Source organism: Notolabrus celidotus, chromosome 18 (genome assembly GCF_009762535.1).
Source record: "Notolabrus celidotus isolate fNotCel1 chromosome 18, fNotCel1.pri, whole genome shotgun sequence".
NCBI classification, from domain to species: domain Eukaryota; kingdom Metazoa; phylum Chordata; class Actinopteri; order Labriformes; family Labridae; genus Notolabrus; species Notolabrus celidotus.
Window position 1 is genome coordinate 20426914 of NC_048289.1, and position 26082 is coordinate 20452995.

The 26082-nt window shown below is 40.6% G+C and overlaps 1 protein-coding gene across 5 annotated transcripts in view; it reads right to left on the reverse strand.

Annotated features, from left to right (window-relative positions):
* The window catches only part of LOC117830512 (zinc finger MIZ domain-containing protein 1-like), a 245299-nt gene that overhangs the window by 112705 nt on the left and 106512 nt on the right, over window positions 1-26082 (reverse strand). For all 5 annotated transcript variants that reach the window (XM_034708659.1, XM_034708657.1, XM_034708658.1 and 2 more), the window contains one exon: window positions 12722-12820. The gene's annotated coding sequence lies outside the window, so the exon portion shown is untranslated. The remainder of the gene's footprint in view (window positions 1-12721; window positions 12821-26082) is intronic.

The following is a 26082-nucleotide window of genomic DNA, read 5'->3' on the forward strand; positions in this document are numbered from 1 at the left end:
TTGTAGCTCTGTTTATAGAGACCTGTATACAGTCTGTTAGCTTGTAGCTCTGTTTATAGAGACCTGTATACAGTCTGTTAGCTGGTAGCTCTGTTTACAGAGACCTGTACACAGTCTGTTAGCTTGTAGCTCTTTATAGAGACTTGTATACAGTCTGTTAGCTTGTAGCTCTGTTTATAGAGACCTGTACACAGTCTGTTAGCTACTAGCTCTTTATAGAGACCTGTATACAGTCTGTTAGCTGGTAGCTCTTCGGTTGCTCTTTATCAGCATGAATGGGGTGTTGTACTAAGTCTAAATGCCGTCTTGTCTGTGTTTTCATAGCTACGAGAAGGAAACATCGACGTCCACACCGTTAAAACACGGGACGCAGAGGCCTCCACCCCAGCTGTTTCATGTGTTCGGAGTCCCCCTCTGACCGGTGAGTTTCAGGCCCGATAAGAACTCCATGAACATGAACGTTGCTTTGACCACTGCTTGCGTGGAGGTATAAATACTGCTCTCTTTTTTATTGTGAGCTATTTTTGATTTACGTACGCAGAAGGGTTTTTTTTAATGTCCGCACAAAATAAAATTCAAACCATTCTCTTTCACTTCACGTGATCTGCATGCTAAATCGCAATCTGAGACCACACCATACAGACTAAAGAGATGAGAGACAAAAAGTTTGGCTGATAAAAAATCCTGTGAATGTTAGCTGCTTCTCTAAAAGCTTGGTTTGGTGAAGGAAAGCATGAATAAAAGTGTTCAACGAGGAATCAAATACACAGAATAATTGTATTAATAATCTGTGGGCACAGTCGTCCTCTCCAAAGAGGGAGAGAGCACATTTTGACATCACTTACTCTGAAAATATTAGATAATATTGAAGATATCAATAAGAAATACAGTATATGTACCATATGTGCACAATACACACTGCAGTAGGCACTAAGCACACACTAGTGATAGTGGTGTCAACTCCTTGCATGGCTAGAAGAAATAACTGTTTACATACAGGGCTGAAGGAAGGGTTATTATGATCGAAATCAAATGCACAGTGCTGTAAGATAATGAGAACCTTTGACTAAACTTCTGATTCTTTCTTCTATGTCAGGTATTGCACAATATTTAACAAGAAGTCAAAAAAGTGGAGCCTGTACACAATGAAGGTGGGTAAGGACTACAAGTACATCACAGACCTCCAGAGCACAATCCTGCACAGAAAGCTGACAGCAACTGGGGGATGCCAAAGAAGAGAACAAGGAGGCCGGATGATCCACGCCAACATGTTTACCTTCAACAGCCATTATTTTTATTTCTGTAATAAATACATTTTCTAATAAAAGTAAATGTAAAACAACTCTTTGATGTTGCAATTATTTGTGTATAATGTTGTATGTTACTTGATATGGATTTAAATTATTTTGTGATTTGAAGAGAGAAGGCCAGTGTAAATTTAAAGATTTATTTAACAAATGTATACACAGCACACTCAAGTATTTTTTTACATGAAGATAAAATATATACAAAGGAACTAAAGGGTCACCATACAAGTATTGTATGTAATCATGTCATAGTTTCATTCACTCTCCACTGAAACCTTTATACTGTCCATGTGGAAGGGTCACGGATTTTCCAGATACAGCAACAAGGTATTACTCCTCTATGACCTGCACCAAGTGCTCCATGCTGCCAGACAACAACCTGTCAGTGCAGCATGGCGGAACTTTCTGTTGCTGTCCCCAGGATCTGGAGCTCGTCCCCGGTCGTTGCTCTCCCTCTCGCTCGTATGGCTCTGCCTTGCACTCGACCCCGGTCTCGTCCTCTCCGACCTGAGGTGCTTGGCTCAGGATCGTAATCAGCAGTCATCATGAGAGCTCTAACAAGCACAAAAAACAGTCAATATATTGTAGTTCCAACACGAAAATGAAGACTGTCAACAATGGTGAACGCTAATAAATATATAGGCACTGTAGCCGTCTAGTAACTAAACATCATGACATGCTAAATCAAAATAAACATGGCTAGCCGGAGTTATTAGCCCGGCAGCAACAACTTACTCTAGCTGTATTTCAGATGATAAAAAACAAACACACATAAAGCTAACATGCAGGCTATGCTGTGCATTCTAACTAATTACATAATTTTTTAATGTGGTAATATAATCGGTTCACTTACATGGGAGATAGACGTGTTTTTCCTCCGATGAAAATAAAGTCAATCGCTCCCCGCTCCACAGCTAGCTATGGTGACGTCATCCTCCAGCTGGAGTCTGCCACAGCGCGTTCATGTGTTTGGAGGCGTGTCCCTCCCCTCTGCCTACAGGCTGCTCTGAATGGAGGGGGAGGGCTCTGTTCGGCTGTGTGCTTTCAAAATCAAGCTAACTGCTGCGGCTTTCTCAGGATCTCCTACTCCACCTTTAAAGTACTGAAGTACCATTGTTTTTTAAAAAATTCTTAAGTATTCAAAGTACTTCTTAAAAAATCTCAAGATGTATTTTCAAAATACATAAATGCAGTAAAGATTACATAGGACTACATTTGGTTAAATTATGTTTATTTTAGAAACCCTTACTTGAAATCTTTAAAAATATACCATGGAATAAAAACATCAACTAAGTTACTCCAAGCACAGATAACTTAGTTTGAAATGTTCATCTGGAATGAAACAAACGTTATGTAGCTCAACACGCTTTCTCAGGTTGGACTGTGAATTTTTGTATGTTTGGTCAGAGTGGGAAACAGGGTGAATATTTGAAACGATACATTCATTTCAAAAACCTCTAACACGGGCTGAAGATATGACCATGGGTGCTCAGGTGGAGAATTAAAGCCATCATTACCACCTCTAAATGAACTGCCTGATCTGAGTGAAATTTGCTCTGTGTTTGCTCCACGTTCAATCGTGGAGACGCACGATATACAGGTACGACTAAACCACTGAGACAAACAGAACTACACAAACACATTTTACCGTCTTAGGGATCAGATTTCAGAAAAGAGAAGGACATTCATGAGCTGACTTCAAAGCTAAAGTAGTGAGTAACTAGAGCACTGATAGAAATGTAGTGGAGTCAAAAGTACAATAATTGTCTTCTGAATGTAGTGGAATAAAAGTAATAAGTTCCTCCAAAAAATAATACTCAAGTAAAGTACAAATACTCAAGTAAATTTTTTGAGTATTAAGTAAATTTTTTAAGTACAGTACTCAAGTAAATTTACTCTGTTACTGTCCACCACCGCTAATTACATATAGTAATGTTAGCGTTTTGTCACCTTTTAGCTAATAGTACTTTTTCAATACAAACAGTAATGCAAGCATTCGGTCACTTTCTGCTAGTGATAGCTAGGGAGAGGTTGGATACCAACAGTTACAATACTGTGAACACATTCTAGCTAACTGTCATAATAGCTAGAGAGTAGTGTTATGTTAGCGGTGTGGTTAACAGTAATAATAGCTAGGAATGACTGCATTCGAACAGTAATGTTAGCATTAGGTCACTTTCTAGCTAACAATAATACCAGCTAGGGTGACTATATTCTCAAACCTTCAAATAGGGACACTTTAATTTTACCGTAAACCCTTATGTATGAGCTCATAGTAAAATTGTTTTTTTCATCAATGTACCTTTCAAAACTATGGGAAGTGCATCAGCAAATGAAAAATCGTATCTCCCAAACTGGGTTTATGTTTACAGTTGGCTGATGCTAATGGGTTATCAAAAATGTTGTTTTACCTTGAAATATTGCCCTATCTTCCTATGTACATGTATTTTCCTAAGCATTGTCATTTAAGTTGCTAATAAATCAAGATACCTTGGAAATGATTGCAGTTTGACATATTCCCATTGGTAATTCCACTCACAACCTGGAACAAAACAGTGAAACATTACAACAGAGGTTGGCTAGTAGCTAACCACAATTGGATTAGTCCAAATGTGAGTAATATTTTCTACAAGGCACTGCAGCAGGCTGTACCTTTTCTTTTTTACAAGTGCAAGTCATCACTAAAGCCCTGTATGCAATTAGGGTTTAAATGTAATTCATATAAGAACCCAGACTAAAGCTAATCTCATAAAAGGACAAACAGAGCCATTAAAAGTCCTCTGCTTTTTACTTCATTACTGGCTCAGCTTGCTCTCCTTATGCAAAGAGTCCCCAGGTGCATGAATGTTTCATGGCCACCCTGCTGCCTGCTTCCCTCTGCTCAGATTCAGCCTTCCTCACTCCTCCCTGAGGAAGCTCCAACTCTGCTGTCAATTGCACTCACTTACACTCAGCTACCATCATCATCAGCCATTAGTTGGGGGGGGGGGAAGAGGCGGCACATAAGACAGCTGTTTTGCCTTGATGACTCAATCATCCCCTTCAGTGGGATTAGCATCAGTATCATCATCCTCATCATCGCCTTTGATCCCAAAAATTACCAAACAAGTCCAAAATTGATGCCTATCAGTCTGTCTGATACAAATTCCTGTGCTTTCAGGAAAATCTGACTTCATTGTACAACACTCTATCATGCTGCAGAGCAAGAAGAGAAAAATGGCAACATCCATCATGTTTTATATCAAAACCTTTGATGTGACGCTAGAAACTAGCTCAGAATTTCACAGTTTCGTATGGCCCTTTTCCACCGGCCCTACTCTACTTGACTTGACTCGACTCTACTCAGTTTTATTGCGTTTCCATGGGTGCAGTACCTCGTGTCAGATACCAGTTTTCCGTACCTGCTCTGCTCTGGTTCCAAGCGAACTGAGGCGATACTAAAAGGTGACGTCGACAGACTGCCGGCCACTGATTGGTCAGAGAATATCGTCACTGAAGAGTCATGAGCACGACGCCCAACACAGGAATCAAACCTGCCATTTTTAAAAAACGACATCAGTACTCTTTTGCTTTCATCTCTCGCTCGGCCTCCCATAAAAAAAGCCTCAGACTGAGCAGCAAGTTCAACATGTCCTCCATTGTTTGTGTTTGTGTCGCGTTCAAAATGACGTGAACGCAGTTTTGCGCAGCTGTGTTATGACGACCCCGCCCACCATGAGTCGGTACTCGGGCTGGTGGAAAAGGTACCCAAACCGAGTAGAGTCAAGTCGAGTCGAGTCGGGCTGGAAATGTGTAGTGGAAAAGGGCCATAAGGTGATACGGGGGTGCATACTAGGGATGACCACAATTAATCGATTATCGATTAATTGATTGTTAAGAAATTATTCGAAACACACATTTTTGTTATCAATATTCCGTCACGTGGAACAAACATCATGTGGTCTCATATTACACTCATCTATCAGGGAGGTGTTTTAAGTTTAAAGCATGTTTTGATGTGAATCAGCTGTTAAAGGTGTTGCGCACAGCGGAGACGCTCAGCTGGCGGCTGCAGCTGTGCGTCAGGTCTCCACGTGCGCTTTTTAAAAGAGGATCAATACAAAACTGCTGCCAGCAACGACACGGACACAAAGGTTGACAGCTTTAAACAGGATTTTCCCACCTTTGGATACAAAGGCAACAGACAGGTGGGAAATTCAGGTACGCTACATTTACAGACCAGCAACATCAGAGCCGTCTGGGCTTTTCTCCAGCGGGACTGATAATGACCCGGTTGCGCTCTTGGCTGATACCTGACCGAATACACGTTTATTTTTCTCAATAAGAACGAGTAGACAGAAAACTGGACACTGTGAGTCTGAAGTACTTCTCTGTTAGTATTATGAGCCTTCACTTTATAAGATTATGTTCGCGGAGAATATTTTAATGAGCCTGATCGTTGATATTCTGCGTGTCAAACGTGTGCCCGTATTCAATCCCGTCAGTAATTTGCATTTTGTTGCTGTAAAAAATAAAATTTAGGGGGAAAACAACCTATTTGGCATTGTTTTTGACGTAAGAATAATAATGTTTTTTTTCATCAATTAATCGATAATTGATCGTTAACATTTCCAAAAATTGATCACGGAAAATACTAAAATGTACATCCGTAGTGCATACCAAACTCCATTTGATACATACTAAGATTAACATTTTCTTGGTCCTCTACATAAATATCTGTATCAGATAGTTCTACTAAATAAAAAGCATTTGATTAATGTTACTGTTTGAACTTTCCTAGTCAATTTCATAAGTCTAAGTCTACCAAAAAATCTTTGGTATTTCATTTTAAAAGCCTCTTTTTAGATGCATTAGTATTCGTATTCTTGGACTTGTGGAAGAGTTAAGTAAGTTATCAAACCTAGCTTTTAACTGGCTGAACAAACTGGTTCCTTACTCTTGCGGCATATGCAGTACAATAAAATAGTACACTATACTTCTACAGCTGCCTCCATGTTTGTTTCTCTTCTGAAGTCACACACGTTTCTGTGAGATCTCATGAATGTGGGATCACCACAGTGAAATTGTTACCACAAACATGAAGTGTGTGGTCTAGGGGACTTATGGGATTGTCTAGCACAGGGGTTCCCAAACTTTTCTGCCCGCGACCCCCAAAATATAAGTGCCAAAAAACTTGCGACCCCAACCGTCCCTCAAACTGATTTAATGTGGCTTCATTTAGCTGGTCTGCAGAAAATTAGCCTACCTATATGAGCATGTGTCTGTGTTTCCTGTGCTGTTATGAATCAACCTACTGCTACTGGTGCTTTTGATAATTAACTGTTCACTAACTCTAAACTTAGGAGTCATCTGACAAAAAGAAAGGCAGAAGACTGATTTCATTTTCTATTTTCAAGGTTTTATTTAAAGTTTGGCTACTATTTTTGTCGATATTTTTTACTAGAATGGGTAAATTGAATATTTTTAGATAACTTAATAAAACAAATCATTCTGGAAGACATCTCACGACCCCCCATTTGTATCTTGCGACCCTCCAGGGGGTCCCAACCCACACTCTGGGAACCCCTGGTCTAGCATGTGTGATCAGAGGATTGTAATGTTTAAAATTGGTTGGATCTGTCCTTATCTGATTGTTCTCCCATGGTTAAACAACCTGTTAAGATCTAAAAGTCGTCTATTGTGTGGCCCGCCAAAGGTATCAAGTTAAAGCCCCTAGAGGTGCCACTGTTATCATTTAATCAGGTTTAACAGGATTGATTATACCTTACATTATGCAGAAGTTGTCCAGAGTCAAGTGCAGCTTGTTAGGTCTTGGTTGTGTTTCACAACAAGATCTCACCAGTCTAATCTGACCTCTTTCAGTGACAAAGAGAAATGCAACAACATGGCAGCAGAAGGGCTTGTTGATGTGGTTGTATTTCACAAAGCCAGACCATTCAAAAGCCAACAGCATCTCAATGCCAAGTGTTCTTAAAACATATTACCGCTTACTATTAATGAATTTGTTGGCTTGTGAAGCGTTGCTCATTCAGGCTATTCATCATGAGCAGGGAAATGACAGCGCATCAGAGGAAAGTATATTGAAGAGATATCAGCATTGAAGAATGTAAGTGAGCCCTTCATCTGCTCAATTCTCTTCATCTTTATTGTCTCTGTTTGAATGCAGCTGAGCTAATAGCAAATACAAAGACACATGAGATGTGACGGAGGCTTTAGTAGGGTTACAGAACAGTGGGGAAGTTCATTTTGGAGTCAAGTGTTGCTTAATGGTTTCCTCCTGCTGTAAGTCAAGTCGGAGCATCTGAGCGTTGTGGAGAACATCTGTCCTGAATGCACACTCTGTACCGCCGAGGTCACCCTGTCAGTCTAACGTGTTCTGGCGCGTCACAGACTATCACCAGTCTCTGAAGATGTGTGCCTGCATCAGTTCAGGGTGCACAAGCAAGCATCTACATCCATATGTGTCTATGGGAAAGTGGGGTTGATGCCTCATCTATTTTTAGTCCAGTACACTGAGTCCTGCCTCTGTGTTGTGCTGCTCTGTTCCTCGGGACAAGCATGCGGGTCATCAGCAGCAGCAGCAGAGGAGTACCAGGAAAACTCCAGCTCTGCTCCCTGACCCCGTTGCTCTGACTCCTACATCAGTGGGAGAGACTTACAAGACTCCTGGGCGGCAGTCAGGGGAGGCTATCTGCAAAAAAAATAGGCACTTTCTTGATGGATGCCATGTTCATCCACCTCTTTCTCTCAGCGGTGACTAATGGGCTAATAATTCAGCTGTCACACTGGCACGTTATCTCACACTTTCTCATGGGAAGGATACCACCCTGGAACATCTCCGCCATAGTCTTAGGACAGAAAAAAGAGATGTGCTGGACTCCCAAAGTTGTTTTATTTCAAGCAAAAGTAATGTGAGAACAAGACGGGATCAGATGCAAATTCCTGGTGTTTGCTATTGAGAAAAACCCAGAAGGATAAAATAATAGATGGATGAATGAAAGTGGGGATGTGCACGTTGTGTCGACTATATGATCAAACATCGTCACCCAAGTAGTTGGCAGCAGAATTACAAGCTGGTTAAACAAATGACCAACATTTTTATTATTGTAGGCCCAAAATGCACATGTTGTTTAAGCTATGGCACAGCCTATCAGGGGCCAAAGTACCACTCAGTTCCAACTGCCAGATTGCTCTATTACCAGGATGTAAACAAGCACAGTGGTGTGTAGGCTCTGTCTGGTTAAACCGGAATATAACTTCTTAAGCAGAACAATGTGTAAATAGCACAGGCATGTTGACTTTGAACTACCGGGAGGACTGAAGGCTGATGATGCTAGCTCTGCTATTGGTAGCCAAACTTGGCAAAACAAATTGACACAATTCACCCCCAGGCTCTGTGACCCTGTGTTCAGCTGTGCAGAACATGAACATCATGAGCATTTTCTCACCTTTAGACAAGTTGGCCAGTCGAAATTAAAATTTACGTATAACAACAAGGAAGCTGATCAATTCGGACCATCCCTTACCCTGAGATGTACCAAAAACATCTCTTTCATTCATCTGCGTCAAGCAAATAGCAAACCTTTAAGCTTATGGTTGGCCTCATCTCTTTCATGCCACAAAAACTTCATGGGCAAATTCTTGTATAGATATTTGTTCACTCCAAAGACGCCATCAATAAGAGTTATTCAGTTGATTCTACAGGGTTTTACTGTGATTAACCGATTTGTTGTTTCTTTGTTTTGTAGTTACTTTTGACCCGGAATGTTCTGATCCTACAACCAATGCGTTAAGGTCTGTAGCCTCCATACATTGGGCACCAGCACTACTAACTAAGCTTAACCGGCACCCCAATCCTGGGGAACTTACTACAGTTTGTACCGCTGGTTTAAGTATCACTGTATTTTCCTCTCTCAGTGGTAGTTGGACCAAATGTATCCTGACATGGGCCTGTTATCAGCATGAATGCAATGCCCCTTTGCAGAAATCAAGAACGCCACATACAGCGTCTACCTAATGACTCATTTTCAACTTTAAGATTCAGATTCAACTCAAGAAATGGCAAGAGTAATATGTGGGATGAAAGATACCAGAACACTGCACCAAAGAAGTATTTAAAGTGGTGTCCAAATGGGAAATATAATTAAACTCAGTGCTCTTTTACCTTTGATATCACAAACCTAATCCCTTTAATCTCCATTCAACAATTCATTCAGACGAGTGTCACAGTCTGAGTGTGAGAGTTTCATCTTGTGCTGCAGTCTGTTTGTGTTTTTGTTCCCTTTAACGCACCTGCTTCAGGAAATATCTATGTATAGACACCACAACAGCTCCATCACTGTTATCAGTTTAACAGCTTGTCATTCAGACCTCTGGGTGTTCTGGTTCAATGTTAAACTCTCACCGCTCTGCCATGTGCTTGTTTAATAAAGTACTTCCACTTGACTCAACACCAGTCAGTGGAACAAGGGAGTTATGATTGGGCCCGGGTGTGAAGCTGCTGCTAAGCATTAATTTGGCCAAGGTCTAGTTAATCTAAATGCCTCCCTGTTATTATATTCTACAGAAATCTCTTCAGAACCAGAGTTCACTCCAACAAGCAATAATAATCCTTCTAATAGGCTTAAATGTTTTGAAACTTGAAGTTAAGTGGCAGGCTCAGCTCTTTGTTTGCCCGTGCAGAGGAGGGGAGTTGGACATGTGTGCAGGGGCTCTGAGGCTCTGAGGCTCTGAGGCCAGGCCCTCTATCCTTCCTGTTCAGTTACCAGAGGCCTCACACTTATCAGTTCCAGATCTCACAAGAACAGAGAGAAACAGAGACCACTGACGGGAAGGGGATTTTTTTTTTCCTGCATTTTTTTTTTCCCTTCAGAGAGGTTAACAGAATGTCTGCACCCCTCACATTTCACAGTGGAAAGCAATTATTCATTAGGGCTTAGGCTGGAGCAACAGAGACAAAGTACAACCTGGCAACCCCTCGGACATCAACCAATTGATTTGTAACTAGGCACCAAAGCTGCTTTGATCAACTACATGATTAGACAATTCACAGGAAACTTCTAACCCAACAATTGTTTAAGTCATTTATCTTGAAAAGGTACCAGGCTTTTATTCTCTAATGTTAACAAGGGTATTAAAGAGTTAAACACATAATCAAAAAACACTCATAGATAAGCAAGTACAGAAACTGAGTCATTAGTCAGAGCCACACACATGCATTTTATGGGGATTGCAGTTGCCTTAAATACTTTAAGATCACACTTCCCTATTCCAGACCGTTGCTATTTCCTGACTGCAGCCTCTCCATCAAACCCAGCCTCCACAAGTCAACCTCACATCAACAGAGTGAAGAAAATCTGTCACTGAGAGACACAGAGGTGACTCTGAACTGGAGCACTCATGTCATGCCCCTGTTCGTGTCATATCCCCCCTTCGTTCCACTTGCTCTCACTGCCTACCTCGCCTGACATTTCCACAATAATCACTTTGGTTTATCCCACTCGGCTGTGTGGAGGGCAGATGTTTGTCAGGGCACCGTATTTCTCAGCATTCACACTGCTCTAATCAAGATTAACCACTCTTATCTATTCAGTGTATGCGTGTGTGTGTGTGTGAGTGTGTGTATACTGGATGTCCCAATTCCTAATCCATGAATCCCAAGCTGTATTGTATAATACAGCGGACCAACCAATTACATTCCCTTTTCCCGACATAATTCTCTCTTTTGGTGGAACGTACACTGAACTACATATTGCATAAGGATAAACTGGTGGTGGGTGGTGGTGGAAGACCTTCCCTGTACACATTCACACGATTGCATATGGACTTGACTTTCAACACAACATCACAGCACCATGTTAACTCTGAGCTCCCCCAAGGAGCTCTTAATAAAATCAACATGCTGTGCGAGGTGAGCCGATGCTGGCCACACACAAACTGCCGCCATCGAGTGTTTACTGAAGACACTCGAGCACAGAGGAGGACAGAGCATGTCCGAGCAAACAGAGTTGTAGCCTTTAAATCATTGTAGTGAGAGGGGAGGCAGATAGCTGTTACCATCAACAAGCTTTGTTTAACTCTGGTTGTAGGAAAAACATCTTTCAGAAATAGTTATGTCTAACAAAGCAACATCCCAGGTGATAAAGAACGTACTTACAGAGCAAGTAAATCTCAGGAGTATAAAAATATATATTTTGAGCACTCTTTAGGCATAAAAAGAAACATATTTTATAAACACTGCAATTTAATTAAAAATAGACATACTGGGGGAACTTTGGTATGGCCAATTTGCTAACTTGTTAGTTCTGGTTGTCACTGTAGTCTATTGGCCACATAATAACACTAAAGGTGCATTTCGACCAACAGTTCCAGGGTCTTTTAGCCTCCAGAACTACTTTCCCCAGAACTAAAAGTTTCTTGTGCTCCTATTGTTGCCTGCATTTAGACCGCGGGGTGAAGTCCCAGGTAGGTGTGCAAATCAGGCCAGTGACGTATGGAGAGAAAAAAAATATATTAAATAATATTTTGAAATCTTCTGAAACTGAACTAGTATGCATTCCCAGGAACTCCCTCTGTGTTTCAACAGCTGTGTAAACTCCACAAACACCGTTACGTTCAACTCAAAGTCCCAGGACCTTTGAAAAGTACTACCCCCCAAGCAGGGGCTTTTCAGGGGGGAGATTATCTACCCCTGAACTAAATTTAGACACTGGTTCCTCCGGTCAAAACCCATGTAGTTCAGGGGTAAAGTCCCTAGTTCTGGGGTAAAGTTCCTGCGGTCGAAAAGCGCCTTAAGTAAGTGGCAATAGCTCTTAAAGCTTGTTTCATATATTCCTTAGGTGTATTTACTTCTTTGGATTCAGGATTGTATTTCTAAAATAAGTTATCTATTGGATTTATGCTAGCTGAGTCGTTAATTTTACATTGGCTTGTCAACACTCTCCAAAAAAAAAGTTCTAGCAGTGCTATCGACTATCTCATCCACTAAATGTCTTCAAAACACTCTTCTTTTTAGGCTCAGCTGACAGGTCAGAAAAATATTCATAAAAGAAAAGTACATGGGGTATCACAGCTAAAAATTCAAGATGGCCTCCTCCATTATTGACTCTGGTTTAGTCACTCAGAGATTATCAAGTAAAGGGTGCTTTTTGATAACAGCACAAATTTACAATTTAAAGTTGAACCTGTTTTGATATGTTAAACCATGAGAGTTTTACTTTGTTGAAAATAACGTCCAGCACAACAATGGAGCCTATCCTCCCTCCTGACTAACAGTTCAGCAAAAACTATATTTAGTTTCTATTGTACTGCAACACTTATTTCAGTGCATACATTTTAAACTTGATTTAAACCAACATTTTCCCCAGATACCTGGGTTCTGTGGGTTCCACCGCAAAAATAAAATAAAAGCTCACCTGTGTTGACTTCAACTCTTGATTCTTCACCACAAAGGACCCCCCCACCCATTCACACACCAGGAGGGGAAACACTTCAGCACCTCTCGTCTTCAGTCCCTGAGAGAAATCAGAGTAGAGAAAAGAGAAAACATCAATCAGCGCTGCATTATCACCCAATCTCCAAACACTGGAATATTACATTTCCTTTTTTTTTTTTCTTCTGAAAATCAAGCAATGATTTCCCTCCTCACACATTCCTTCGGGCTCTGAGTAGCTTCCATCTTAATGTGATGTACTTCTCCTCTCTGCATGGATAAGCTCCTTCACGCAACCGTGCCCATGAAGGACGAATCAAAACAGCAACTGATACTTCACATGATCAGTATGGCATCATAAACATCCGCCGCAGAGTAAGTTCACTGACAGGGTGCGTTCACTATTCACTCCAGATTGACAGATAAGCCTATTAAGAGCAGCCTTCACTAATATTGCTTTGCACTTGGTCCAGGCTGGCAAGGCTTGTGCGAACTCCCTCAGTCGCATTTAGATCCTTGAAAATGACCCCATTGGGTTTATGACTTAAAAAGTTCTTACCAGTGTGTGACAAAACAGTTTAACTTTAACATTCACAATTCAGACAAACATTTAAATCATGATTCAAAATGGAAAGAATGTTTAATTTAACACACTCTGCCTCATCTTAACACTGCATTTGATACTTCCTAATAATTCTGAAGTAATATGAGTGCCTCTGCTAATATTAAATAATATACCAGACCCCCAAAATCCGCAAATCTGTATCATGGCTGCAGCTAACTTCTACAGGTGACTAATAGGAAGGGTTTGCTGTTAGCAGCTAGTAGCAGCTAGTAAAACATTAAGCTAGCAGTTTAAAACGCTAAGCTAGCAATTCAAACCATTAAGCTGGCAAAATATTACCTTCATACTTTTCCTATCACTCTTTTAAGTTTGCAATTTTCTTGTTTACAATAAAGTTAACATGCACCAGTACAGTCAACATTCTGTGGTTGACACACAATTTCCAAAACCTAGGGGTGCCCCCATTTGAGAATCACTGTTTTAGAGTGACAAAGAAGAGCAGTAGCCTATGCTGCTTGTAGATAGCAAAATTTTAAGCTAGCCTAATTGTAAGCTAGCAAAAATTGTTGTAATAGATATTCCACATGAAAAAGATGCATTTTCTGCCTTCAACATTAAAATAATTACTACTGGTCAAATCACAAAATAAACAGAGCCTGATGAAGGTCTTCTGTAACACTCATTGGCAGACACATGATGGCAGAAAAGGCAGTTAGTCGTTATCGTTAGCATACGGTAGGTGCTTAGCTTGATTTTGGGTTAGGAGTCCTTCATTACACTAAGCCAGACCATGTTAAATGATAGCAGTAATATCATATAAATGAAGGGTAAGGAGTAAAGCCTGCATTTGTTAAAATAAATAACAATGTGTGTTTTACTGTGCTAGTAACGGAGCTTAACAATGAGTTAGCTTATCCAATTCCAGGTATCAGTATTGGGTAGAATTGTTTCAGATCATCGCTTTCCTTTTTTCAACCTACCGAGCAACTCACTGGAAGTACTTGTTATTATTAGCATCCTACACAACAGGCTGGATTCTTGTATATTTGACCTTTTTATAAGGTTTGTGTGCCTGTGCTAGCATGTGAAAGAAAAACATTCAATATGTACATTTTTAACAGTTTAAAACTTCAATGGCTGGTTCCACTAGACCTCAAGAAAAATGTCAAATTAACATGTTAAAAGATGTTAGTCAGGACTTCATGAGAGATTGAGTAGAATGACAGTTAAATAAAAGTCCTCTCTTTGTATGAAGGGTCTAGGTTAGAGCAGCACTTAAACGCATTCAGCTTCTAAGGTAACGCGGCTCTCAGCAGTTGAAAGAGCAAAAAACTAACTTGGGGGTATTTTTTTGTTCAGGTTTGACAATTTTCTTAAACTCTGTCCTTTATTGAAAGAGCATGACACTTCATGGAGTCAAAGAAAGTGTTTTTCATCCTCAAATGTTGAACCATGAAATTTCAAGGAGCTGATTGAGATGGTAGAAGAAAAGAGGGAATAAAAGTGCCTTGAGGGTGTTTCTGTAGCTTTTGTGAAGTGAATGTGTAGAGTGTAGAAGAATGTGACATATGCCATTTTTTTTTCTTCTTTACACCATCTACCAAAAATTCTTGCTGTACCCGTTTTTTTGTATCATTTTCTGCTCGGTGAACACAGCATGTTGGCCATTTCTGTCCACAACCAGAGCTCTGCCAGCTTCTCCTGAGCTCTTGCTTTGGTTGACAGGACCAGGCTAATGCTCCACATATAAAAAAACGTCAAACCAAAAGGTGTATTTTCACATTCAGCTGGAGAAGGTGGTCTCTTGTGCCTTACAATTTTTTTAATCATTGTAAGATTTTTCAAGCAGCATTTCTCCCCTGCTGTATGTGCCGCTTTTTGAAAAGAGAAAGTGGAGGAGCGCTGGGGGCTCAATGGGTCGAGAGAGAGAGAAGAGGAGGAGGAGGAGGAGGAGGAGGGAGGAAGGAGGGAAAGAGAAGGAGGGGGGGGGGGGGGGGGGGGGGGGGGCTGATGCTGGGTGCCTCCTTTTTTAAGCCAGATTCTCCCTAGATACCTCTGTGCTATTCATCAACAGCTTTTCCAGGGCTGTGAAAAATCAATGTGCTCTGCACTGCAAACAGTTCATAATGACGGGGGATGGAGGGAAAAAAGCTCAACTGCAACAGAATTGATTTGTTTAAGTACAATAACACGGCTCTGCAGCGCGGCGAGGAGGAGGCTAGGAGCCCAGACAAAGACTGACTGGCAGCATGAAACCACAAGCAGTAATTGACAAACTGCTGGCAAAGTGCAAATATGAAATACAGAAGCCTGTTATCTAATTAGAGGAGCTTTTCTGACAATTACCACCTAACACAGGAAAATAATCTGAGAAAAAAACAAAGTCTCAAAGAAAGGACACAAAATAAAAAACACTGTTCATCAAAAGACAATGGACAAATTTAAAATTGAAAGAGGCTTCATGACGTTCATGGTGAGATGTTATCACCTTCGCTTGTCTGTACCAGAGTTTCTAACCCGTTAGACAAATGGTTCATTATTTTAGGAAGTTGTGGAAAAACTGAACACACAGAAAGTTTGTAACTTTTGTTGAAGGTGCAAATAAAGTCTGTGACAAACTTTTCAATGTCAGTACATTTTCTCAGAGTCCAAACTGAAGATGTACAGACATGCTGTCATTTTGTAATGCTCTTCTACCTGGATGTAAATTAAGATAAAGGTGTGTGACGACTGTGTCCAGTTAACATGGCATGTTAACATGACATCAATCATACACCACTGGAGCAATGTGACACAAGCTCAGGCATGTGGATGTTAACCTTCAAGGGGGACTGAAGGCTGGTGGTGCTAGCTCTGCTAATGGTAGCCACACTTGGCAGAATAATTAGACTTTGTTCACCTGCAGCCTCTGTGATCCGATGTTTAACCATGATAAATAAATTGTGCCCTGTGTTTTACAACTCTTTTAGTCTAGTCAGATAGTCAGGATTTATATTTGAATTTAAATGGCTAGGATAATAGTCCCTTTGGAACGTCCAGTTTTTGAGGTGTACAAGTTTTTTGAACAACTTCTTTAAAGGATAAAGGCAATATTGATTTCAATGTATTGTTTTTTCCCTAAATCTTTGAATTACTTTTTTTTTAAGATATATTTTTGGGCTTTTTTTCGCCTTTATTGGACAGGACAGGCGAAGAGAGACAGGAAATGTGGGGAGTAGAGTGGGGGAAAGACATGCGGTACATGGTCGACCGGCTGGGAGTCGAACCAGCGACCTCTGCAATGAGGACTATAGCCTCTATACGTGGGACGCTAAGACCGCTAGGCCACCAGCGCCCCTTTGAATAACCTTTTTGTCTGACCAACACTTGAAACAGTCCATAAATCCAGCTAACCAAAATATTAAGAAAAAGGCAACAAACCCTCAACTTTGAGAGGCTGGAAAAGTTATTTTTTAGAGCTATACTGGTATTTAAATACCAATAATGGTTATCATTCTAAAAGTCAAGTAAATCTACACTTTTCAGAGGCAGAAACAAGCAATTATTAAGCAGTTTTGCTTGATATATAACTAAACCGTGATTAAAAAACACATAGCAACCCACTAAATAAAAAAATATAAGAAGAAATGCAGGCCTCAACACATTCACACAGAAAAGACACATCTGCCCTTACCATAATTGCAACTTCCACAGAAACAGAGGACGCCCACACATATTATTTGAGCTTTTGACAGGGACTCACTGAATCGAAAGCCAATTGAAAGCACATGCAGAGAGGGTTTGATGTTGCATAAAGCAAAGTCATCAAAATGTTCAAAAGATGACACCAGGCTTCAGGAAGAGAAAGAAAAAAATCTAAAGGTGAGATTTTAAACCTCGTGATTCTGCAGGAAAAAAAACAGGAGCTGGAAGTAAATTGTGTCAAACCAGGCCAGCACAATAAAACATTTCTGTCTGCCTAGCTTAAGCCGGCCACAGAGGTGCATTTATCATTGTTATTATTCCTTCAGAGAGGCCCTCCCAGGTTTAATTGGGTCCTCATGGAGTCAAAATCCCTGCTGTCGCTGCAGCCGCTGGAGCTGGACAGACTCAGGGTTTTTACTGGCTGCTTGAGGAACAGACAGTCAGTGCAAAGTGGCCATGAGACCCGCTGGTGAGTCAGTCAGGGTCTAAGCCTGGACAATAGCAGTCGAAAGAGGGGACACCTGGAGAGATACTCTCACCTGGCTTTGCTCTTAACGCTGTGGGAAAAGCTCTTGAGAGCCACAGGCTGTACATAAACCCAGTTAGCTCTGTGCAGCCATTATTCCCAGTGGGCAAAATTTGCATTTTAACTGGTAAATACAGTGGGTTTTGAATGCACATGGACATGAAGCATGTGAAAGGGGACTAATGAGGTTTTAAAGAGGGTTTCTGGCTTCAATGAAAAGGGGAAATGAGCTGAGGTGATAAAATAGCTTAAAAACAAACATGTAGACTTTTATGATCCAAGACACATTATTTACAGAGCAATATATATTATTAACTGTGCAATATACATTATTAACTGTGCAATACACATTAGTTACCGCACATTATACATTGCCTCCTGTGCAGTATATACTGTTAAGCTTGATTGCTTGTTTGCCTGAATGCTGTGCACCTATAGCGAGGCATACATTAATTTAGTTGTGCTTCACCTAGTGCCAATTAAGGCTTTCTACTTCTGCTCTTTTCTTCTCCACTTTGAGTCAAACTAATTATCTAAGGTCGACACTTTGTAGTTAACATTTTCTTACCACATGCATTTTGCAGATACGTTGCAAACTTTTAAGACGTATGAAAAAGAAACAGCTTTAATCTCCACATTTTTGTGAATAAACAGCGGCTCAGACACACTCCTGACCTCCGGTTCACCTCCCTAAACTCTGCTCATCCTCCACTCAGCCTGTCTGTTAGCTCAGCACCAAAAAAAAAATCACGCTGCCTGCTTGAGGCTGCTTCCTGTTGTTGATGTGCTCAAGACAAGCAAGATCAACTAAGATCCGTATCTCTGCTTTTCAAAAAGACACTTGAAGTCCCAAGGAGGAGCGATAAATGTGGGAATGACAGTCTGACTGTGTGTAATGATTTTCAGCTGTGGGAAAGGTTTTAGTTAAGAGGATAAATAATACAGCGCTGTGTGGGAATACGATGGCAATCATCTCACCTCTCAGTCATTGTGTTTACATTTACACTAATGACGTGATTATAGACAGATTAATTTAAGAGAGGCTGACTTATGCAAATGTCATGTAACTCTTTAATTAGGTTACTTGACTGGAATTAGGCTTGCAGGTCAATAACTCATCAATATTTCAAATAACATGTTTTGTACAGACATTACAAGGCTTAGAGCTTAAATGACTACTGAACTAACCTCTCATGATATCAGTGGAACTACTTCTATCATTCTAAATCTCACCTCTTAGTGAGGTTAAGCACATAACCCCCATTTTTATATTATTTTGATTCTGATTAATGTTCAGATTATATTATTTTGGGTGGCTTTGGGAGCTTGCGATTTGACTCAACTGACTCTGGAAACCGACAACCTTCTGTCTACAGCTTAGGGATCTTTTTCATTCATGCGTCTGTTTAAATCAAGCCAAAAAACAAGCTACTAAAGGTTGAGGTTTCATTGGGTTTGCAGCCTGCGGCAACCTCCAGTCAAGTCCTCCAATATGAAGCCCATATGGAAGTGCTACAACTGCAGTTCATCAAACATCCACTAAAGGCTAGGTGCAGAAACACCGGAAACCACATACACACCCATTCAAAGAAGACTGTCTTTGCAGCAATAAAAAATGTGTTTACAGCCTGGTAAAAAAAACTGTTTATGTCTGAATAGCTATTTTCTCTATCGGCACACACTGTACAGGGGTTAGCTTCAAAACAGTGGCTCAGAAACAAATGTGTGACATAATGGGTACTACGTCCATAAATCATACAGTCTATGGTTTGCAGCTGTTCATTCATTGATAATACCTTAAGTGCTGTAAAGATAAATAGCATGACATAACGGCAATTGCAAATATTTGACTTTTTTCATTTCTCCTACAATTTCAATACTTTGGCCAACTAATAAAAGATTCATTGTGAGTCTTAATCCTTGGGAAGAAGTTCTGAGATGAATCGAATAATTAGAGGTTCATTTCAGTTAAGACAAGATCAGTTGTGATTTTGTGTCCGGCAGGACAGTAAGACTCTGCAAGTTACGGACTTCAGAGCAGTGAAGGAGGCTGATTATTTATAATAATCCCTCCTAATTTAAATAAATAATAAGAACCAACACTATTTACTATGTACGCTAAGTTACATAAGTACACAGAGAAAGAGAGAGTAGATCTAACTGGCCACATACCTAAAAGTGTTAGCTGTGTGTTTTTGTTTGTGGTTACTGTTCTGATTTTTGTTTTCAACTCTGTAAAGCACTTTAAATTGCTCTTTGTATGAATGGTGCTTTATAAATAAACTTGCCTTGCCTTGCCTACTTCATTGACCTTCAACAATTTAACATTATATTGCAGATAAACTAGCGAAATAAAACACTTGAAGATAAAGAAAAGACATCCCAGTATGAAAAACACCAATGATGTAAACCTGCAGCCTAAAATAGTAAACAGATGAATCGTGACATTTTTTCAAAAGTCTTTCAATAATGAAATTAATTGTTGTTGCAACCCAATTAAGAATGTAATAATTGATAAAATTGTTAATGGAATAAGGTGACATTTCCCAATTCAGACCATTTTTGGTCGTATTGCTCTATAACCTTTATTATCATCTATTATGCATTGTATGGGCAGCAGCAATGGTTTTATATAACTAATAACAGAACACACTGATAGATGTAAAAACATTCTGTGTTTTGTCACACTCTTTGTTTGTACGGATGTAATGTTATTCAAACTGACATAAAACCTTTTAGCGAGGTATTAACTTAATCTTATAAATTACAGCAGTGGTGTTATAAACTGTACATACTGTACTCACTGACTTTCAAATCCAGGTTAATAGAGAAGGGATTGAAGATTTCCCAAACACACATGCTGCTGATCTCTGAGGAGCATCCATATGGAGGGATACATTACACACAGAGTGTTGTTGTTGGGCAAAAGCCATCAACTGCAAGTGTATCACTGCGGTAAATGAGAGCTGTAGTGATGATTACAGGTTTAGAGATAATGTTTTTTAGTGTGATACATTTAGAGAGCATGAGACACTGGCTTAGTTAGCTCCCAGCACCTCGCTCTCTACTGATTAACATAAACACTGGCGCCTAGTTAACCACCGCTGCTGTAATTATGTGCTGCATCACACACACACACAAAACCTGAACAACACACAGAGCACACTGCAGTTGTAGATGTGTTTTTGCCACCAGATCAGCATCACAGCAACTACCAATTACGTGTTTTATCCATGCAAATGCAGGTAATTTACTCCCTGCTTTCCTAAACTTCCCAATGTGTTTGCCCCCTAGCATCAGCTGTGCATGTTGTGGATCGCCTAAACAAGTGGAACAATCCAACCAAGTGATACAACAATAGCTTCTTTTTCAATTGAGACTCACTTCTAAGGATAATATCCAAGTTTCAGTAACTTGGTTGTACATTTTGTAGTTTTCAAAATCACCTCTTCTGATTGTACTCACTAAAATAATGTTTGATGTCTGAGAAGTTAAATAAGAAATTAAAAATATAATATGTCTCCACCTATCTTCAAAGACATATAATGAAGTTAGTCTAAAACATACGGCCAAAGTAGAAATTTAAATTGAGTTCTGTTAGCTTTGCTACATCCTCAGTAAGCTAGCTGGCAGTATTGCTGACATGCTAGCCAGGTTGGTATTAGGCTAGAGTGGGGTTTCCCAAAGTGTGGGTCGGGACCCCCTGGAGGGTCGCCAGACAGTTGTGGGGGGGTTGCGAGATGTCTTCCAGAATTCTTTTTTTCTGCAAAGTAATTTAAAAAGTGTATATTTGACCTATTGCTGAAAAAAATAGCAACAAAAATAGTAGTTAAATTTGAAGTAAGACCTTGCAAAAATTTCATTAGTTTTCTGCCTTTCTTTGTTGCCAGATCACTCCTAAGGTTAGGGTTAGGGTAAGGGTCAGTGATTAACACAAGCATCTTCAGAAGCCGAATGTGCATGTAGGTAGGCTAATTTTCTGCAGACCAGTTAAATGAAGTATGAAGCATATGGCGGGAATGCTACCAGGAAGAAAGATAAAGTGACTCAGTAAAAATAGGTCTCTAAATGTCTGCTCTCTCTGTTCTGTGCTCTTGACTTCCTTCTTGTTTTACAGTCTTATTTATTGTCATAGAATTAAAAAAAAAAAAAATTAAAAAAAAGTTTTGTTGAGAGAAGAGAAAAACATTATGGTGGCAGGCTAGCTAACTCCTAGCGAAAATACTGATTATCTCATTACTATTATTAATAAGAATAGACCCTCAAACCTAGTTTCACTTTAGGTGCAGGTCTCTTTATTTCAATTACATGAACTGTTGCCTGTATGAGTCTTATATGAATTGATGGCTTCAACTCTATTTCTCCTCCTCCTCTCCCTTTCTTCAGTATATCTTGTTTCAAAAGCGAGAGCAGCCCGAGCGGGCGCCTGTATTTTTCTTCCTTTGTTTCCAGTCTTTCCCTATCAGAGCGAGAAGGTGGTAGCAACTCCCACAAGGGAAATAGAGATAGAGGTGTAGGCTGCTGGCAGAGCGCTAAAGCAAAGAAATGCTGCACCGTCTGGCCACAGACATAAAAATGATGCCCCCCCCCCCCCTCCCTCCCTGCTTCCTTCCTTCCTTCCTTCCCTACTCTGTCCTGCTTCATCTGCAAAGCAAACGGCATGCCCTGCAGCCATAAATTCCTCTTTGGTCACCTGGCTGTTCTCAGCGTTTCACTGGCCAGGGAGCAGAGGAGGTTTCCTAGAGGTGAGAGACTTTATAATGTAGAGGAGACAAGCAATACTGAGAAATAGAGCTGAGATCGTACGGAAGAAAGAGAGTTGGGTGTAATGAGGCCTGATCTGTCACAAGAAAGAGCCAAGGACCTTTATTTGCATTTTCAGCCGTTTTCCTTCATCTCCCTCCCTTATCTCTTCTTCCTCCTTCTCGTAATAAGGAAAAAGGGAAAGCAATGAGGGGGAAGAAAGGTGGGGGGCTGACATATCCACAGAGGAATTCAGGGAGGGGAAAAGAGAGCACATTACTATTGGGAGGGGAAAAATGATTAAAGGCTGAGATGAACACAATCTGCTGGTTCCAGAGGAAAAGACGGAGGAATTTCCAGAGCCAATAAGCAAAGAGACCTGCCTCTCCCGAGCTATCCAAGCATGACCATGCCGGCAGGAGCACATTTTCTACATTTGCCCTTTTACACTCGCCTTTGGCACTAGTGTTTACTTCTACCTTCTAATTATAGGAAACACTACAGATACACATGTGGGATTCCTCTGGATTGTGATTGTTGCAGCTAACCAAGAGTGTTAAGATGACTCAGTTGCAGAGGACTCTCTAGGCGAAGAAGGAGAGGAGAAAGAGAAAGAAAAACAGCAACATCAATAATGAAGTGAAGGAGACGGGGGGAAGAAAACAAAGCCGTTCATAACAAATGAGAAAACAGGCAGAGCGCCTCATTGCAAGAGCGCTAACGACAATCAATTAGCAATTGCTCATGATCTTGGGTGCGTCGGAGTATAAGGTGTCTTAATGAGTCCCATTTCCATTAGCTGCTCCACTCGAGAGGCATAAGGGGGAGGCTGCTCCCACCAGCTCCTCCATCTCAATGCCTAATGACTGCGAGAGTGGATTACTCCATCAATTCCTCGCTTCTCTTTGTTTATCCCCTGCGTAAATAATGGTCAACCATTACAATGCATTAAGCGGGCCACTCTACGCAGAGCGTTTTGAGAGGGAGAAAGAGGAGCACAAGTGCTCCGACGGCATCCTCCAGTGATCTCTGGGAAATCAGCTAATACCAGCAATGTGGTGGCAAAGAGGGGGGTGTTAGGGTAAACAAGCATCTGATGCTCGACAAATATGTGAAGGGTTTGGACAGAGCAGTTTGGTTAGAGAGAGTGTGTGTGAGGTGTAGTCTGGGTTAAGATAAGCCTTAATCTTTGAGTACTATAGCTACTTGAAAACACTGCCTTAAAGAGCCAGATCAACCAAATGACCACAAACAGAAAACAACCATTCACAGGAACTTCTTTATGAATGGGTGACAGAAAACAAAAAAGCTTAAAGCTCCTCTGGGAAATTTTGACTTGTGTTAATTTTGGCGCCCCCTGTGAACAAAGTTTTTCCTCCTCCCTCTTTTCTCTTTGCTGATCCTATACATGTTTAAAGTGGTGTCTTGTGAGGAAACATCTCATACTGCTTTCTTTCAACAGTCTCTTTATTGTTTTACCTGGATACAGTGGTGCTATTTTTTTAATTGGCTGTTGGGTACCTATATTCCTGTCTTTCTTTTTGATTAGCTGGTGTGGTGGAAAACTCATTCTGAAGGAAAGCGGCGCAACTTGGTGGCTGTTGCCCTAGTAATTATTGTGCATGAGAAATACAAAGTGTGGTGTGTGAACAGGTTGAAATGCGTCTGTCTCAAGCCCAATGCGTGAGACTTGAGAGCCCTGCACATCCTTAATCACGAATCTCATCTGTGCAAAATGTGAAAAGAAGGCTGTTTCGTCAGCGTGCTGTTAGCCCTGTGGCAGCATTTCAGGCATTAAAAATAACTTCATAGTAATAATCTTTTTCTAATGTACTTGTTTACTCTTGTACCTCACATACTGTATATTGGCAATAACAGAAATGTCAGTCTGTCATCACTAGCTAAAATCTTTAGCTTTAGCCAAGATTATAGGGTTGCGACCCTATACCCAGTATAAAATATGGACATAGTATTCGTGACATCACCCATCTGTTTCTGAAGCACTGTTTCAAGGCCAATTGTCGGCGGGAGCCATATTGCTCCTGTCGAGTGATTGTGACGCAAAGAGGTGGGCTTTGAGCCCCCTAGCCAACAGCTACAGTGTTCCCGCCTGTCAATCAAGTCAGCTGTCTCTCATTGGAAGACTCATAATCTCAATATCTTCAAAAGTACCACGTTAGAAAAAAATTCACCCCCGTACAGTGTGTGCCGATCAAGAAATGAGCTATCCAGACTACACTATTTCTGCTGTAAAGATTATCTTCTTTAATTGGTGTCTATGTGGTTTCCGGTGTTTCTGCAGCCAGCCTCAAGCGGATTCTCGATGAACTGCAGTTTATAACACTTACGCATTGAACTCATATTTTTAGACCTGAGGTTGCCGCTTGGTTGCGACCAACCAAAGATTTTCTTAGTTTAGTTGGAGTAGTTTTTAGTTTAAGCCAGTGGCTGACTGTTAGTCAAACATTTCAGACACAAGTTTAACAATCCAAGCACATATTTGTGGAGGGCCACATACAATTCTGTGAATTCCAGAGCTGTAAGAAATGGTACCAGTGATGGAAATAGCAAGAATATAACACAGCTAGTTCATTCCAACCCAGTATTAACACGTTCCCTGGTATATTTGGTCATTCAAACTGGCTTTTGGAGATCACTGCTTATTCAATTAGCTTATTTCTGGCTTGTAGCTGCCAACTAGCTACCAGTTGTGTATTCAAACATCACAAATGTTACCAATGTATTTTAGTAATATTCATGTTGAGGTGGCCTTGGCAACTGAAAGCGAAACATGGGTAGTTATTTTCCATCCCATTAACACAAACAGAGAAGGTGTTCATGTCATTTTGAAAATTTCATGTAACTTTAACAAAGACCATTGACTTGTAATAAGAAAAAGCTTTCAGTAAGAAGAGAAGAAATGGCGAGGTCTAGTGCAAATTAGCACAACACTAAGATTTGTGTGTATGATGGAATATAATGCACCTTCATTGTCGCAGTGCTTTCACTCTGTGTTTTACCGATCAATATTTCACCCAAGGCTTCATCACTCCTTTTTATTCTTCTCTCTGTTTCTGGCACTCTCTGGTTTCCCTTTTGTGTCACAGCACTGGACAGGATAAAAATTAAACGCATCAGCAGAAAAACACACAAGTGGAAATGATCTCGCCGCTCCAGCCGATCGGGTCATGAATTCAGCTAACTGTGCTTATCACAGGCTGCTGCTATTAGTCTTAATAGCTGTGGTGACAACCCGCCTTGAGAGGAGATGGGCTCTGCTTCCCCGGGCTTACCACAGACAGGTGATTCTCATCTGCGGTCTCTTCATGTGTCATAGCCAAGGCAATGCTGGCTGAGAAATGTCTGGCGGCTTATTGGAGCAAAACATCTGAACCCAGCAGACACCAGAACCATATGTTTCTTACACAGTCAGCATCAATCAGGGATGTATTAAGAATTCAATCAAATATTGATCATATCCATGCTGTTCCTTTACTGATATATTTTATTACAATATCTATGCAGCAACACATACCCAAACTAAGGACATATGGAGAATTCCATACAAATAAACCCTAATGTACTGTATAAAACCTACAGTATGGTAATAATTTGACATTTGTTATTGTTAAAATGACACAGCCTGTAGTTTCATACATAAATCTAGGAGCATTTTGCAGCTGCTTCAAGCACAGACTGTAAAATGTGGACATAGTCTCAGTGACGTCACCCATTGGTTTCTAAAGCATAGCTTTGAAGCCTATAGATGGCAGTTGCCATATTGGAAATGCTGACTCAACCTAACTGTTGGCTGACCTAACAAGAG